The sequence below is a fragment of the Hemicordylus capensis genome, chromosome 2 (assembly GCF_027244095.1).
Source record: "Hemicordylus capensis ecotype Gifberg chromosome 2, rHemCap1.1.pri, whole genome shotgun sequence".
NCBI lineage: Eukaryota > Metazoa > Chordata > Lepidosauria > Squamata > Cordylidae > Hemicordylus > Hemicordylus capensis.
Window position 1 is genome coordinate 389,042,837 of NC_069658.1, and position 17,692 is coordinate 389,060,528.

The 17,692-nt window shown below is 44.2% G+C and overlaps 1 protein-coding gene across 1 annotated transcript in view; it reads left to right on the forward strand.

Annotated features, from left to right (window-relative positions):
* The first annotated feature begins 463 nt into the window (after positions 1–463).
* Positions 464–17,692, forward strand: part of TNRC6C (trinucleotide repeat containing adaptor 6C) — an 814,117-nt gene continuing 796,888 nt past the window's right edge. The window contains exons 1-3 of the mRNA XM_053303814.1: positions 464–534; positions 3,580–3,811; positions 4,695–4,898. The gene's annotated coding sequence lies outside the window, so the exon portion shown is untranslated. The remainder of the gene's footprint in view (positions 535–3,579; positions 3,812–4,694; positions 4,899–17,692) is intronic.

Here is a 17,692-nt window from a genome sequence, read left to right on the forward strand (position 1 = left end):
ATGACAGCAAAAGTTAGTTTATTTCATGGTCGGTGAACCAGCAGCAACAATGTTCAACTGGTGACTGCTGCCCACAACATTCCCCCTCCCCCTCACAGTGTCCCATGTAGCATTGCAATGCCAGGTCAGAGGAGGCCCTGCTAGCTGATTCTGAGGCATTGATGGTAACAGACTAGATTCCCTCACCAGAAGAGCAATACAAGTGCTTAGCTCTATACAACACCTTGACAATGGCAACTTACCTTACCTTCTCCAACATGCTGCTAAGCTGAAAAGAACATTAACTGTTGCAGTGCAGTCAGTCTGTATAACTTAAAGACAGAGGGCAATAGTACTGCTGGTTGTAGAGCTTTAGACACAGCCCACTTCATCCTACTTCAGATTTCTGGCAGCTGCCGCCTGCTGGAAGTTCTTTCAAGTAGCCTCCCTGTGGCTATGGTAACATATGGAACTGGCCCTTGCTTGGTGAATCAAACCTGTGTCATTTGCCAAAGAAAGGAATAGGCACCTGTGAGACATCTAGCCAGAGAATTGGTAAGTAGAAGAATAAAAGATGAAGACAGACACCAGGGTGTAGCTAGGGGAGAAGGGGCCCTTGTTTGCTCCTCTCCCTGGTGGCCCTGCAGAGTGAGGGCGATGATGAAGGAAGTAGGGAGGAGTGGAACTGGGTGGCCTTCTGAAGCTTGGGGGGCCCAGGTTCTTTGAACCCATCTGCTCAATTATAGCTATGCCCAGGGGCGAAGCTAGAGGAGAGGGGGCCTGTGTTCATCCCTCTCTCTGGCGGCCCCCCAGAATGAGGGAAATAATGAAGAATATAGGGAGGGATGGAACTGGAGGGCCCTTAGGATCTGGGGGGCCCATGTTCTTTGAACCCTTTTGCTCAATTATAGCTACGCTCCTGGCTATGCCCCTGACAGACACTATTTAAGTGTCTGGTGAGAGGGGAAGGGCTTTGGAGCAGAAACCAGCTGGAGACTATGGGGATATTTGATTTATATGGAAATTCAAAGCAAGTAATTGTGTTGCTCCATTAAAATAAAATTCATGGGACCAGTGAAGTAACACCATTATAGTTTTATTTTGAGTTATATGATATTTGACTACTTGATCAATGTGCTTCTTAGGAAGTGAATGAATCCTAAAATTCCCAGAATATCAGTTGGTGAATTAAGCTTGCATTAGGTGCTGATTACAGCAGGTGGGTTTAAAAAAAAAAAAAGAGGTTGTAGCCCTTTTTAATCTGCATCTCTCTATGCTGCTATCCCCTGTTGCTCCACACTGTAATCTCATCTTCCCTTTAGGATTAGAAATTCCTTTCAACTGCTGTGTTAGTAGGCTAAGGCCAAGATGGCCACCTCCCCACCCACCCACTGTGTCTAGAAATCCTTATCATGATTGCTGGCTATATATCACGGAGACTTACTTACTTATATGTCAGAGTGCCATGAGTAGAGCTGGCTGGAGATTGCACTTAATGATGACAACTTTGCCAGGAGTGCTCAACTGGTAGAAGGCTGCCAAACTACAGTGAGAGGCAGCATGGGAGTCTTCAACATATTATCTCAATGGTCTTTCATGAAAAGCCACCTGATGGCGCAATGAGAAAATGACTTGACTAGCAAGCCAGAGGTTGCCGGTATGTTTCCCAGACTATGGGAAATGCCTATATTGAGTAGCAGCGATATAGGAAGATGCTGAAAGGCATCCTCTCATACTGTGCAGGAGATGGCAATGGTAAACCCCTTCTGTATTCCACCAAAGACAACCACAGGGCTTTGTGGTCACCAGTAGTCAACACTGACTCGACAGCACACTTTGCCTTTACCTTTCACGAAGCTCAATGGCTTTCTGCTATAGGGGACATGGGAACTGAGTGAATGGAGCAGAGTGTAGATGTGTTGATTCAGATAGCTGTTGATTCAGATCACTGCATTCAAATACATGCATATACAGAAAAGCTGAATGTACACACCAGAGTCTGACAAAAGGCTGAATTTATGCCCATTGCTGTTCTTTCTCAATCATGCAGGACTGTATAAGCCAAGCACTTCCAGTCAATGTGATCATTTGCTTCACACTGGTTATGTGGTTGATATCACATTATTATTGTTGTTACCGATATTTTCCTTAGAATTATGCACTGGAAGTCAAGCACTTCCAGTCACTGTGATCATTTCTTTTGCACCAGCAGAAACACTCTTACTCCTGGACTTCCGGGCCGAAGACCAGGGCCGCGACAGCCCCTGGGGGCCCCCAAATCCTCTTTAGTCTGTCCTAGGTGGTGTGGTTGCCCAGCCAAGCATGATGATGCTTAATTTGCAGAGAAAGGGCCCTCCAAAGGTCTTTAGGTCCAGGCTCCAAAATTACCTAGATGCACCTCTGTGCACCAGTCATATGGTTGGACATCACAAGACCATTATGATTAACACAGTTGTTCCCATAATTATGTAAAATGTTCTGTGGTGATCAGTGCTGAGGAACAGGCATGTTAGTTTAGGAGGTACATGGCATGTGGCTATATGTTGTTTGCTTCTTTATTTCTTAAAAATGAATTTATCTAGTAGCATCAAAGGAAACAACCTCCATTTTTGGTAATATGCCATCATTTCTTCATGGGGAGTTGGGTCCTTCTGGAAATGAACACAGATGTGCTCTGAGTGCACACCCTTTTGGAACAGCCATTTTGGAAGATGCAGCACTGATCTCTTAGCTATCCTTTTGAATACAAGAAAATGGTGGCACAGTGTACTGCCTGCAAGAGCTCCTTGTTCTTCCTTTGAGTGCTCCTGTTCCCAACTCACATCTTGACGCAACGAGACAGATGGCTGTAAATCTCCTGGATGCTTGTGCATGGCGCCGGTAGGTTAGGCATGCTGACTTATTAACACACCATTTTGTCACTCAACCTTGTGGGCAAAGAGAAAAGGGAAAACAGCACAGCATAAAACAAATTTACAGCCATTCATCCTTGGCTCATTTGCATAGCACCAAACTCCCCTTTCCCCTACCATGCGCATCTTCATGTAATTAATTAATACCACATTCATCAGAGTTTAATTCATGTTCATGTAGTACACAAAGATGTGAAGGAGGGGGAGGGGGTAAGTGGGCGGGAGACACCCGGCAGAGACAGTGGTATGTTTCAGCTTCAGTCTGCTATCAGAGCTTCAGTGTTAATCTTGGCAGAGCTTAATTAGACCCCATGATAATATTAGATCACTTCCTGCAGTCCTCCTATCATATGGTTAAAAAACATTTGATCACACCCTAGTGTCCAGTCTGTGCCACAGAAACTCTGCTGTCTCTCAGAGTTTGCGCATTGATATGTGTGAGGGGAAGACAAAATGTTGTTATGCAGCCTTCTTTGATTGCCAGGTTGGAAAAACACAAGCACGCATTGTTTCCTGGCTAATAAAGCAGTGTTTGCTGTCTGGGAGTTTGGCTGTTGCAACTGAATGGGATGTCGCATCTTGCAGAAACAAGCTAAAACTGTAATCAAGTCCACAATATTTGTACTAGATGTTAGAATGGGTATTGCAGGGACCCTGCCCCACCTTTCTTCTCTTCTCTCTTTTTAAGAATGACCTGCTGTCAGAAGCAGTGCCTCCTGTATTGTAAAAATCCCCATACTACTTTGCCCACAGCAAGGATCCCATCTGGAAATCTAGTGGCAAGGGGAAGCTGGCATTTCTCCCTGGCACCACTGCACTCTGACAAAACAGTGAACTTTTTAAAACCTGACCAATATGGAGGCTTAAGAGACAAGAATAGCCACTTGAAGAACCTCAGCAAAGGCATCCAATCTTCTGAGGTAATGAATCGCCTGCAGTTTAATTACATTGTTTTACTAAGTGTGTTAGAACCCTTGCATGTGGTGGTTTTTCCTTTTCATTAAGCTTATAATTTCCCTCCTTCCCCCGCATTAAAAAATATAGCAACAATTCATTCATCAGCACGGTATGATTGGAGTCATGGGGGAGGGGTTTCTGATAGATTGTAAACACAGACATAAATATAAATTGATAAAGCCAAAAAAAGACATACACCTTTGTCTAGTGATTGGATTGGAAACAAACAAACAAAAAAGACCAGTTCCACTTCAAAAAGAAATCCTCTCTTCACCTTTTTTGGTTAAACATATTTGTTTGGCACCCGCCAAATTAAAACAATTGTCTCTTGTTATTAAATTGAAAATGCAGAAATAATGGAGGCGGAAAGAAGCTAATTTTAAAACAAAACAAAACAAAAACCCTTTGCCAAAAACAAAGACAGAGCTAAACAAAAGCGGAAAATATACTGCCCGGCATGCTGAGATATTCAGTGCTGGATCGGGCTCTTTGCCAAGTGAGTACACAATAGGCGGTTTTAGAATGTATGCAAAATGCCATTGTCTTAGTTAATAGTAGTTGCAAAAGACCATGTCTTGATTGTGAAGGAGGGTGACCTGTCGGAAGGGGGAGAGAGAAAAAATTAGATGGTGTATGATGGATAGAGGATGAGGATGCATGTCTAGGCAGGTTGGTGTCTTCCCTGTTCTTTGCCCCACAGTTTCCTTTAAATCCAAAATGGCTGGTCATGTTCCCCATGCCTTGCCACCTTCCACTCCCCCTGCCCCATTTTCTTTTCTTTCTCTCTGATGTTTCTTCCTTCCTTGCCTTCCCTTTTCAAGGATCTCTCTCTGTTAAACGTCATAGGTCTTGAGAGCTTGAATGCAAAGGCTGTTTTCTGTCAGTCCGGCACACCATCCCTGCAAGATGCCATCTCGTTCGCATTCTTCCCAACAACGCTAGTCAGGACTGAGGAATCTGAAAGGCATTATTGGTGCTCCAGCAGCTTGACGCGCCTCGTGCACTTGACTCGCTCAATTTGCATATGCAGTGCAGCCATACTTAATGAGTGTGAGTAATTATGCCAATCAGACTTTCGGGTTGTGTGCAGTTTTATTATTTTCCGTTTCCCTCCACCCCCACCCAGCCTATGGCATTAAAACTTAGCTATCTCTTTGGTGTAAGGTTGGGGAGCAATGTGGGAGGGAGGGGAAAAGGGGGTCAGTTGGCACAGCAACTGTTGTTAAGGGAGAAGAGGAGCAGCTGCCAGCCTGCATAGCAAATACGCCAGACTTGGCATCACGCCAGCTTCCTTGAGGGTTTCAGAGGGATGGTATGTTGGAGGGTAAGACTAGCTAATTAATCTTCCGGCAGGGAACAATGTAATATCAGACAATTACAAAGACAGAATGAAATTACAATGGTGGGAAGGCTGGCATATGAATTTCTCATCAAGTTCTCTTACTCAGCTCTGCTGCTATAGATTTTTATATGGGAAGATGGGCGGTGGGGGGGACGGGACTCCCAGCCACATGCGCAGGTGGTTATTTTGTTTTGTTTGAACTGAATTATCTCAATTGAAAATAGTTTTGAGGCTGAGGCGAGGAAACTCTGCCATGATTAGGAAATCTCTTTTAAAGAGATACAGATGACATGGCGCTTTTCGAACGGCTTTCTCAGTGTGGCACTTCGAGGAAGCAAATAATTTGCCATCTGATGCCACTCTGGTCCCCTGGTGTCTCTTGGCAACAATGTGGTGTGAAGTGGCATCAAAGTTTTCTGTGGTACAAGATTGGGAAAGGGACCCTGCTTGATCTGACAGGGCAATGCAGATTCCTCTTTCCATGTTTGTGAATAGTAATGTCCTCAAAGTCAGTTTTGCTCCTCTGAAGCCAGCGTTGCAAAAACCCACTACGCGCCATCCCAACAATTTTAAATTGTCGCTTGCAATGGTCCCCATTACCTGCTGTTGGGACAATGTAATGAATATAATTGAACAAGGCACATGGCAAAAGGCCTTCCCTTTCCTGTGGTAGGGGAAGCATGAGTGAAGTATCGCTTCTTCCATAGGCTCAATAGAATTTCCAAAGGGGCTTACAGCAGGCTCCCACCACCAGTCTACGCATACGCAGCCCCTCCCCACTTCTTTCTCTTCCTTTTCAAAGTGTTATACAGTCAAGCTATTCAGTTGTCCAACAGGCTTTTGTGCCCAAGGGTGAAACCGCATGCAGAAAAGCAGTTTCTAGAAGGGTGATTAAAATGCAAACCATCAGGCTTTGGTCTGAAAAGAAGCGTTACTATGAGTGACTGACACTTGTAGCTTATGATGGTGCGGCAGGGGAGGGGTGGGTAGAATCTGAAATCCAGGCTCTTCTAGGCATTGGAAACAAAACAGGAACAAATAGTTTTGCGTCTCCTCCTTTCCCTAATCAATTTCTCCAACATACACACCTGAACCCACCATTATATTGTTTAGTGCACCAATAAACCCTATGGATAGCCTTGATCCAAGTCCCTCCTCTGCCCACTATTACAAAAACATTTTAAAAAACTTTTGAGATGTGTCAAACTACATTGCTCAGAAGACAGAAGTCTGTCAAGTAACATATTGGGAGAAAATCATTTTCAGGAGAGTTTTTAAAATTCATGATGGCCATGACCATGGCAAGGATTCAAAGACTACTTAAGAGCTGCCCCATAGGAGCTTTGTTTCCTTTGAAAAGCTGGCCCTAACATCATGCTATATTGCAAACTGTACCTCCACAAGGATATTCGTATAAATCTTATTTTACCTTGGCTGAAGACATATCCTGGACATCCAGATGAATTCTGTCTAAATGTCTTATTGTCTAATTTTAATTCTAAGTTTACTAATTCAGTGGCTAAATGCTGTTATATTGTGTGTAAGCGCCACTCTCTTGTTTACGATTCTGTTTCTGGTCAATGACTGAAATAAAGTGACTGACTGACTATTGCAAAATGCTTTGGTTTGCAAACTGCAATTTCCTTTGGTTTCAAAAGCAGTTTTCCTAAGCTCACTTGTGTGTGGAGAAGTAACTGGCAATTCTTTAAATCCTGGCCCATGTTCTTAAGTTTTTCTCCAAAAAAAAAGCCAAACATGAGGGCTATCAATGATCTGGGTTTTTTTTAAATACAACTACCACCTAATGGTGCAGCGGGGAAGTAACAGGAAATGTAGAGGGCCCAGAAACTACTGATCATCATGCATATTATTGCAGAATCCACATCTCAGCTTTTGAAGTGGGAACTACATGCTGTAACATTTCAGATGTCCATTTCTCTCTTTAAAAAACTAGTTTATCTACTCTAAATGAAATCTTGCATGCATGATTTCAGAAACAGCAGTGGATTGTTAAAAGACTTTCAAGGAACCATTTCTGAAATCTGAGTAGTAAGGAGCTTTCAGGCCAATGCCCCATTTTGCTCTCTTTCTTGTATCTCATATGGGCCAGCTTCAGATACTTCAGGAAAAGTTTGTAAATGGCATAAAACACTAATTCACTACAGCAGTTCCTTCCCAAGAATCATGCACAACTTATTGAGGTTTAGGGGCTTCCTTTTCATCAATTGAAACTTTGCCCTAATAATCTTAGTGTGAGTGATTATGTAAATACTTTATTGCTATCCAGTCTTGGTAATAGAGATAAAAAGACCTATAATTTCCAATTTCATATCATCCAGATGTTTTTCCTGTTCTCAAGACTATTCGGATGAACTGTATTGAAATTGATTCTTATAAGTGATGAAAGAAAGTTACAACAGGGAAAAGGTTGCATGAAATATCTAGGATGTACAATTCCTCTGTCTTCAGTCTGAAGGCAACTCAGGTGAGGAACTTGAAAAGTACATTTGTCTGTATTAAATGGTTCTTAGTGGCAGTGACAGAGAAAGATTCACTTGGAAAGGCTATCATGCAATATACTGCAGGCATGGGATTTTGCTTTGTTTGAAGCACAAGTTGTACAACTACTTCAAACTGAAGATACAGAATGAAGGTAAAGGAGATCGAATCATGTGAAGATCCGTCAGTGAAGGGTTGGAACTGATGACAATGACAATTACGCTGAAACACAAGGAAAGGATGTGTAAACACTTGAAGGAGAAGCATTGGAAGTTTGTGTTGTGATACAGAAAAAATGAAGGATGGTCAGACCAGGACTTAAAATGATGACTTGCCAGTTGAAGACGAGGGTGAGAGATTAGCTTGCAAATGCATCAGACAGAAATAGGTTGGTAATACTTGTTGTCAGGACCAGCACAAAACTGGAACTGGATGAGACCTCCTCAGATGAAGAGGAGGACCTCACCACAGGCTGCAAGTAGTGGAACCAAAAGGACTCAGTGTACCTCAGTGGACACCCTGATACCCTTACTCCAGAAGACACTCCACCTAGAACATTAAGGGACCCAGTGCACACCAGCTGGTCATATACCACCATCCCAGACCCTCCATAATCCCTCTGGAACCCCATGAACAGAAACAGTGCCAAGTCCAAGCAGAAGTCCAGACCAGAAGAAACACCATATTGTTTGGCAACAGAGAAAGCCTTCCACCTCTGAGCCCTGCTTGATTCATGAATCTGAATACAGGTCAAATCAGGATACTACACTGAGGCTTTAGGAAGGGGTGAGGCAGCAAGGGGAGCTATAAAGCCTTTTAACTTGCTGACTAGATTTGCTGGTGCAACACCTCCTTCTGCCCAGCGGTTGAGTGTAAGTTCACTCAAGCTTCATTGGCAGCTCACCTGTTGCTTAAGCATCCTTGCCATAGAGGTACTTCTTGTCCTGCTGAACAGCAACCTGGTCTCTCTGGCAAATCAAGGAATTCCAAGCCATGCAGCTCAGTGCTGGTGAGAAAAGGACATTTTTACACTCGGAAAGGGCTGGTGCTCAAGTGGGACAAGGCTTCATGGACTGAGGATAGTTGGTTGAAAGCAAAATTGTCTCAGTGGAGGGAATCACAGTCATTCATACAATTGGAATGAGAGTTCAACTCCCCATCCCTGATTTTTTCATATATATACTGATTTTCATATATATATTGCTGTCATGTTTTTCAGCCTTACCAACCAAAAGAGACAAAAATGCACTTTAACTCATGTGCCATTTCTCTGGGGATTCTACCTCACTCGTAAAATCTTCTCTCTCATTAAATCTTGGTGGAAGCATAACGTAAGTTGAGTTCACAGATATATGTTGATTGCTGGATGTCTTGCATGTCTGAAACAGCCAACACAGATGAAAGGCCACAAACAGAGCTTTAATATCAGCTGAAATCAGTTCAAACACAATTCTTGAAAACTGAAGCAATCCACACATTCAGCTGTGCGTCATTGAATGCTAGACCGCTGAGAGATGTGCAACTTCAGGACCTATGTGTGACAGCTTCCAGAGTGGTTTGGGGTCAGCGCTTTGGGGCTTGCAAAGATCTAGCCAAGGAATCACTTTTGAACCAGTAGCAGTTGAGTTAGTATACACACTTAGAGTTTACCTGGAGGGAAAATAGCTAGGTGAAGCCCTATAGGCCAATCCACCAATAGGGGTGAGAGGCTCCTTAAGAAGTGTAACCTTTGTAAAGCCAGGAATCTCTTGTTGGCCGGTTCTGGAGGAGGTCCAACACTGGGAGCTGCAGAGGGCAATTGGAGCCAGATTCGGGGCAAGCAGGCATGCTTCACGCAAGAGACGAGCCATGGGCTACAGGTAGTCTCTACAGAATGATGAATCAAGTATTTTTTCCCTTCCTGCTGGGTGTGAAGTGGAACATCCCAAAGGACTGGAGGGGACTGCAGAATGGACCCTGAAGTTAAGGGAAGTCTGGTGTTTTTCTTTATGGCAATTATGTGGGCTGATGGGCCACTAATAAAAGTGAATTTTTGTTAAAGAGTAACCCATGAGTCCTGTGCATCTTTGCTGTCTGTTTCCTGTGTGTGGTCTAGACCCCTTTGACATTGAGTTACCCCCATGGGGTAACTCAAACATTACACTATGCATATATTGTTGGCTCCATTAGAACAGAAGTTTCAGCTCCATTAGAACAGAAGTTCTGGGAAAGGCAGAGGTTGTTCTCACAACCAGCCCTACCTGGGTAGGGCAGTACTAGCCTGTGTAGGGCTGGTCATGGGAACCGCCAGGATCAGGTCCAATCCTGGTGCTCCTTTGCCAGGAAGCCTGGATTTTGTACCCCAGCTAAAAATGAGATAGAAGGGTGTGGCCATGCCCTCCTACCTCACCGCCTGGTTCTGTAAAAGCTCAGGCTGCCAGCAGCCAGAGCTTCAATTGAATCTAGTGGAAGGAGAGGCCTGGCAGTGGGGAATTTCCCAATACACTGTGCTCCTCACATTGTGAGATCTCATATGTCGCAGCCTGGGTCCCCCCCATCCTTCTTTCTCCAGGAGCATTCGCAAGTCCATCGTGTGGGTGCATGGCATTGCGAGGATTGGAGTGTTGAGTCAGGTAAGATCCTGCCTTCCCCACCAGCCCTAGTAGCTAAGGTCATGTGAATGACCTTGCAGTATCCTGGATAAAGTTGATCAAGGCTCAAGAAGACCTGTGGACCCAAGATACATCTGTAAATGGGGAGGACACTTAGAAGAGACTATGAAAGAGTGATTCATTCAGCCAAGTGAGTTGCTCTGTCATCACTTCCTCCAGCCCTCTTCATTCAGAAATAGATTTCCTTTATGGCCTTGTGATGGTACAGGGAAATCTGGGAGGAAGCCCATTGACAGATGAGAGAATGGGAGGAGCAGCTATTAGCACCACCAAGCCCTCCCCACCTAGGAAACTACCCACTCATGGAGGAGGGGGCCTACAGTGCTCATGTGCTAAGCCCCCCACCAAATACCTACAGCAGGCCCTATTATAATAGCAGGACATGAGATAACAAAGCACTCAAAATATTCCAACCAATAAAGCTTGCTCGAGCACAAAACTTCCTCGAAAATGCCTGCTCCTTAACCCAGCTGACCAGTTACAGGTAGGCAGCTACAATTCAGGAAGCCCAAATTGGGCATGGACTAGGGGTGTGCATTTTGGAATTTTCTTGTTTCGATTTGTATCCGAATCGAAACACCCCCATTTTGTTTTGTACCCAAATTTTCTGATTCCGAATCAGCCCTGTTTTGTTTTGTAGCCGAATTTTCCGAATCCGAATTGATTGGATTTTTTAAAAGGGTCCCAGGGCAAAAAGAGTGGGTGGTGGTGGTAGTGTCCAATGGGTGGAAGCTACCACCCAAATTTCAAAGGAATTAGGCAAAGGGCTGATTTTTTGTGAATTTTATAAGTTTACACATCTTTAAGAATTTTCCTATAGGGAATAATGGAGATTCCAGCAAATGTATCGCTTCAAATCAAGGGGAAAGGGATGACCGAGAGCGGAGTGTGGTGGGTGATAGTGCCCAATGGGGGCAAGGAAACTTCCAGAATTATTTCAAAGAAATTGGGCAAAGGACTGATCTTTTGTGATTGGATGAAGTTTACGTGTCTAAGATTTCTCCCATAGGGAATAATGGAGGTTTAGGTTTCAGCAGCCCCATAATTGCACTGGGGTTGCCCAGAGTGAGGGGTTGTGTAGTGCACATGGGGTGCCAACCACCCCCATACCCACAAGCCCGTGGTGTACTGGTATATGAGATTTTCAGTGAAAAACAAGAATCCACTCTCATATGCCAGCAGAAAATCTACACTCAGAACACCACAGAATCAACAGAACCCAGCACCCCATGGGTTAACAATATGGAAATAATATTTACTTTACATTATTCTTGTAAAGATGATCTCAAGACAATACATGTGAAGTGTTTTGTACATTCAAACAGTGCTATACAATTGCTAGTATTATCATGGTAGCCATTTCCTGTAGTTTAAGCGTCTAGTAATCAAAGGTATCCTGTCTCTTAACACAGAGATCCTACTTAGCTCTATACAAACCACTGAGAGACCTGGCCTCCTTGAGGTTAAAAAAAAAAAAAAAAAAAAACTTATGTGAATTACCCACCATTTGGCATCCACTAATGTTCATTCCCACTCTCTGAATCAGGGTAGAAATCAGCATGTTTGCTGTCCTTGTGTGGAGCTTGAGGCCCTGATGAGTTCGGGCACATCTTTTTCAGCCTTTGTTTTCCAAAATAGAAGCTCGTCTCCTTTGATTGCTGTATTGCTGTCACTGGATTCTGAAATTTGTATTGCACTGACAAGAGGGAACCCTTTGTTTGGTAGTCTAAATCCTTTTCCTATCTTCATATATTCCATTTACAGATAACCTGCCTGCAAGTGCTCTGATGCTATGTAGATTTTCTGTTCAGATTTAGGTACTGTCACTGATTCCTCACAGAAACATTACACCCCAATGCTTCTGTTCATGATTTTCATGGGTGGTTAAGTTAGCCGCAGGGATATCCATTTTTTTAAAAGTTGCGACACAGCTGGATTTCACTTAACTTGCTCTGTCAGTGCAGTATCATCTGAAATCCTAGAAGGATAGCAGACCTGTCAGGAATATTATAGTCAGGAAGCCCTCATGCTAGATCACAAACCCTCTTCCCCTCAGGATCTGACTCCAGCCAGTCTTAAGCATTTTTAGGTTTTATATCAGTGCTTTTCTCCACCTTGTATACCATTCCTTGACCCCTTTCATGCCAAGTTCCCAGACCAACATATGAGGGGTGTGTGTGTGTGTGTGTGTGTGTGTGTGTTCGTTCATTCATTCATTCATTCGTTCATTCGTTTGTGTTCATTCCAAGACTGAGGAACCTACTTTGCCCTTTTAAAGACATACTTTGGGAAGCTGAGTATATTTGTTAAATAGTGGATCCCTTCTACACACATGTGCGTGCACACACTCAAGACCAATTTAGATGTAATATTTACTGTGTAGTATTGTATCTACACAGATATGTACCTGGGTAGATGCTCAGCCCAGCTAGCATAACATTTGAATACTGTATGCTGATCTATACATACACACTGGTCGACATCCAGACTAACAAAGTTCTTGTGTAGTGACACGGTGCTTGTGCTACGAGGAAAGGACAATTCCTAGCAATCTCCCCTTCCCTCTGAAGCTGACTGTGGTTCCCCAAAAATGTCCCTGAGGGTCATGCAGGAAGACACAAGGAGCTTCAACAGAAAGGGGAGATTGATGAAGGCTGCCCCATAGCATACATGCAGCATCACAGCATGAGTATTTGTACTTGTTAGTCTGGATAGTGGTCACTATTTGTATGCTAGTGTGTGATAGTGCACAGTACAGGCATTGTACACACACCTGCTGCAACAAAATACTTGCTCAAAGGTTCTCCTGACCCCCCAGCAGAATTACATCTTGGTGGGAATATCCTAATGCAGAGACTGGCAACACATGATCTTGACCACATCCAGGTAGACTTTTGAGACTTTCCCACTCAGAACAACTAGCAGCACTCTGTGTACCTCTGTGTTGGTTAGGTAAACACATCTTGGGTGTAGCCTTGGACCACACATTGCTGACCCCACCCTCGGTTTGAGCTTCATGTGCTGATCTATATTTCCGGGTCTCATCTGTAGATGGTAGTAGGTCTCTTTGCTAACAATGGTTTTCGTGCTCTGTGTCCTCTTTGCTTCCTCTGGCTTCATAGGGCAGGTGGGAAGGAAAGGAGAAAAAGATGTATGCATACCCCCTGTACTCAGGATGAATGAGAAGACCAACTAAAATTTGCTTCCCCACTCTTCTCCGTTTCTCACTTGTTCCACTGGCTTCTTTCCCTTCCCTTTTTGGAGACAGTTTCTGAGATAACTATCCTCATAGGAAAAGGCCAAGAAATGGGAGAAGGCAGCATATTATATGTGTGGAAGAAAGGAAGGTAGAAGAAGAGAGCATCAATTTACCACTCTTGAATGTCATGTGCATAGCCCACAGCAAGAACGTCTGTGGGGGTGGGGAGATGCTCACTGATACACTGGGGTTTAGAGAGCACCCTCAATACATCTTCTCCTCATTGGCATTCTCTGTGTATTGTAGGTAATCTCCCATTTCTAGCAGGGCACTTTCCCTTTTATTAAAGCAGAGCTTCTTCAAGTCAAACACTCGACTTGGGGGAATTTAATTTGTAATAAATCTAAATTACAGTACAAGTAAATCAGCTTCAGTGGCTATAAAATTAATTCCTTATCCTAAACATTATTATATAGCCTTTAAAATGAATTGACTGTGGTTGGGCATGCCAGTAGGTGCCATTATTGGTAATTAGAGTGACGAAATAACATTGCGGTAATATTTTCTTCCTCCTACTTCTTTTCCCTAACTGCCGCGCCCCCCTCCCTACACACTTAAAAGCCATTTTTTACCCAACAATCAGATTGGTAAATCTTTCTCTTTAAATACTGTAATGGGGACAATAACTATTTTGCTTTGATTATCAGATAAAAGATTTACTGGAGAATATATTGTGTATATGTGATTATGACCTCAGGACACTTTCACATACCCACAAAAAGCTGATGATCAAACTGACTCAATGAATACTCCTAAATATTGGGAGTGGCCATTTTATAATGTTCAGTTCAGTTATACCTTCCACAGCTACAAATGACCTGGGGTGACACTGGCTACTCAAGGAGCACCTGGAACCAGGCCAAGTCAGCCATGGCTCAGAAAGACAGTTTGAGAGTGCCCTATGAAAAGCCCCCACAGCATCAGGAGTGCATTGCAATCAGTGTTCCCTCTAACAGGGATTCCCAGATGTTGTTGACTACAACTCCCATAATCCCCAAGTAAAAGCCATTGCAGCTGGGGATTCTGGGAGTTGTAGTCAACAACATATGGGAATCCCTGTTAGAGGGAACACTGATTGCAATTAGGAATTGCAATATTCTCACTGCTGACACTAACAGTAGGTTCCAATGTGATATTTTTATTCCTCCCCAGAAGAAAATGTGTGGTTGTCATTATATGTGACTCAAACCTTTATATGGACTTTGTAGGAAGGATTCATGATTCTGGTTATTTTTGCTCACAGTACTTTCCTGCTAAATCTATGTGAATTTCTCGAACCTGATGATTTCAATAAAATTCTTCCACCAAAAATACAAAGAAAGAGAGAAAGAAAAAGTTATATAGCAACCTGCAACGGGCATCTCCTGGGCCAAATCCTCCTGGGCCAAATCAGACCTGGCTATCCAGTTGGCAATCGAGAAAGAAAGGATGGTTGTGGATTAACATTATGGACCAAATACTGCTGGTGACAGTGTGTAAGATTTTTAAGCTTCAAAAAACCTCTTCTTTGGAAAAAGAACCAAAGTCTGTTTCCTTTCCCATGCCCATATTTAAAAAAACCATGTATCACTCAATGCTGGCTTAAGCGTTGACACCTCCTAAGGCAGCGCCATGCCGCCACTGGCTACTCCCTTTACACTGGCCATGCCCTGGCTCCCTTCTCGCACTACTGCAGCTTTTCAGCACAGTAGGATGTGTTGAAAAGTGTGCTGAGAAGCTACAGTGGCATCAGAAGGCGGCACACAAGGTGCTGCCCTCCCTTCTTGTGCTGCTGTAGTTTTTCAGTAGGCAGGGATGGATGGAGTTTTGACCAGAGTGAGAAGAGGGAGGCAGTGGGTGGCATGGGGAGCAGCAGGCAGGTGAGGCAATGCCCACAGGTGTTAGAGGCAGGATGCCCACACTTGCTGTCCCAAGGCACAGGTACTGCCTGAGGCCATCGGCTTACCCCACTTCATTAGTGAGCTACCTCTGTGCTTTTGAGGGAAAAATGCTATTCCTACATCTCTAGTATTCAATTGTTGGTAGGACAATCTCAAGCAGGGTACACACCATGTTTACTAGCTCTATACAGACCTAAAGTTCAGCCTGTTTCTTTGAGGGACCACATGCAGGCAACTAGTCTTTGTAATGTGTATGCACATATGTGCACATTATGTGCTACCAGAGGTGTAACTGGGGAAAACGGCGCCCAGGGCAAGCTCTGCCTCTGAAATTGCGCCCCCCCCGCCCCCCCATCCTAACCCTATACCTGCGCCCTGGCCAGCGGGCGGCCCGACGGAGTCGTCGTGTGCCCCCTGGGATGGCTTGTGGGGAGTTGGGAAGCGAGCGACGCCAGGCCAGACGGCAGGCCTTGGTGTCGCTCTGTACTCGGCGATCCGCCACCGCCCACCACTGCCGCGCTGCACGCTCACTCCCCACAAGCCATCCCAGGGTGCACACGACGACTCCGTCGGGCCGCCCGCTGGCCAGGGCCCAGGTAGCGGCGGCGCCGCGAGCTGGCGGGCGTGCGGCTGGGATGGGGGGGTCATGGCACTTTTTGGCGCCCCCCACGTGACCCACCAAAGTGGCGCCCAGAGCACGTGCCCTGCCTGCCCCCCTGTAGTTACGCGTCTGTGTGCTACTACGTGAAAGTCACTGAAACACTCCCTCTGAAAGACAAGAGTGCAGTGAACCACCATCCAATTCTGATTCTTAAACAACAACAAAAATTACTCAGTAAACATAGTTAAGACTCCTAGTAACTTACAAAGTGTTTCAATGTTTAGTCCATTAGTCTGCCCTGTTTCTACACCTTTACTCTTTCATGGCATCACCTGACAAGCACCCCTCATTCACTGGTTGTCTTAAATCTCCATTGTTTCCTATTCCATATTCACGGTAGGTAGAGTCAGGGGTGGGGTTTGGGGTGCTTATGGAGAGGAGGGGATTGCACATACCATTGGAATGAGGAGAAGATGCCAGCCTCTGCTATCTTTCAGGCCCAAAGCTCACACCTGCTGCTTTGAACCACTAGATTTATTTTATTTTGTATGTAGCTCTTGGTTGGCACAATGCTTGGGATATCTGCATCCTATTGTAATGTGAAAAAAATATTGCTAGATTAGAGCCCTTTAAATTTAGCTACTTTGAGATAATATGCTGCAGTAGTCTGCAGCTAAAAGACCCCGTATGAATCAAGTTGCTAACTACAGAAACTATTTACTGTTATGTGGCACAGCTACCCCAAGTGAGCTTATGAGGGGCAGCATCAAAGGGAGCATGGGTGGGAACTGGGAACAATCTGGAGAGCACCGTTCTACCAGAGTTTCTCCTAGGAGATCCATTCAGTAGAGTCGTAAAGCTCTCTCAGGTTGGATGACCTCCTATTGTGCTTGGCCTTTGAAGTGCTGATTAGCTGGGCTGGGAACATGCTGATAAAAAGTTAATTTCTATTTGCTGTTGCTTCATAATTGGATGAACACGAAAGCAATTAAATATTAAAACATACAAACAAATAATGAAGTCGCTGTAATTAGCCAAAGTTTGATCACTGTCATATTTATTTAGGAGGAGATGATATGTCTCAGCAGGCAACGTTTTAAATACCCTTGGACGCTTTGGTGCTGCCTTTGGAGAATGCTGAATAATGTACGTAGGATTTAATTAAACCCTATTGTAAATCAGCTGTGATGACAGGCAAGTGACAGCCACATGTTGAAAAGAGAATTAGGCCACAGCAAGCAATATTAATTAAATGGGCTCTGCAAGGTTCAGCCTCAGCCTCTGGAATTGGATGGCCATGGGCAGGCTTCAGAGAGTATGTCTTTTAAAGCAAATATCTTGCATTTATTTATTTATTATTTTTTACATTTATATCCCGCTCTTCCTCCAAGGAGCCCAGAGCACTGTACTACATACTTGAGTTTCTCGTCACAACAACCCTGTGAAGTAGGTTAGGCTGAGAGAGAGAAGTGACTGGCCCAGAGTAACCCAGCTAGTATCGTGGCTGAATGGGGATTTGAACTCAGGTCTCCCCAGTCTTAGTCCAGCACTCTGACCACTACACCGCGCTGTCTCCTTCAAATGGATTTCAAATTTCAAATGGTTACTGCTG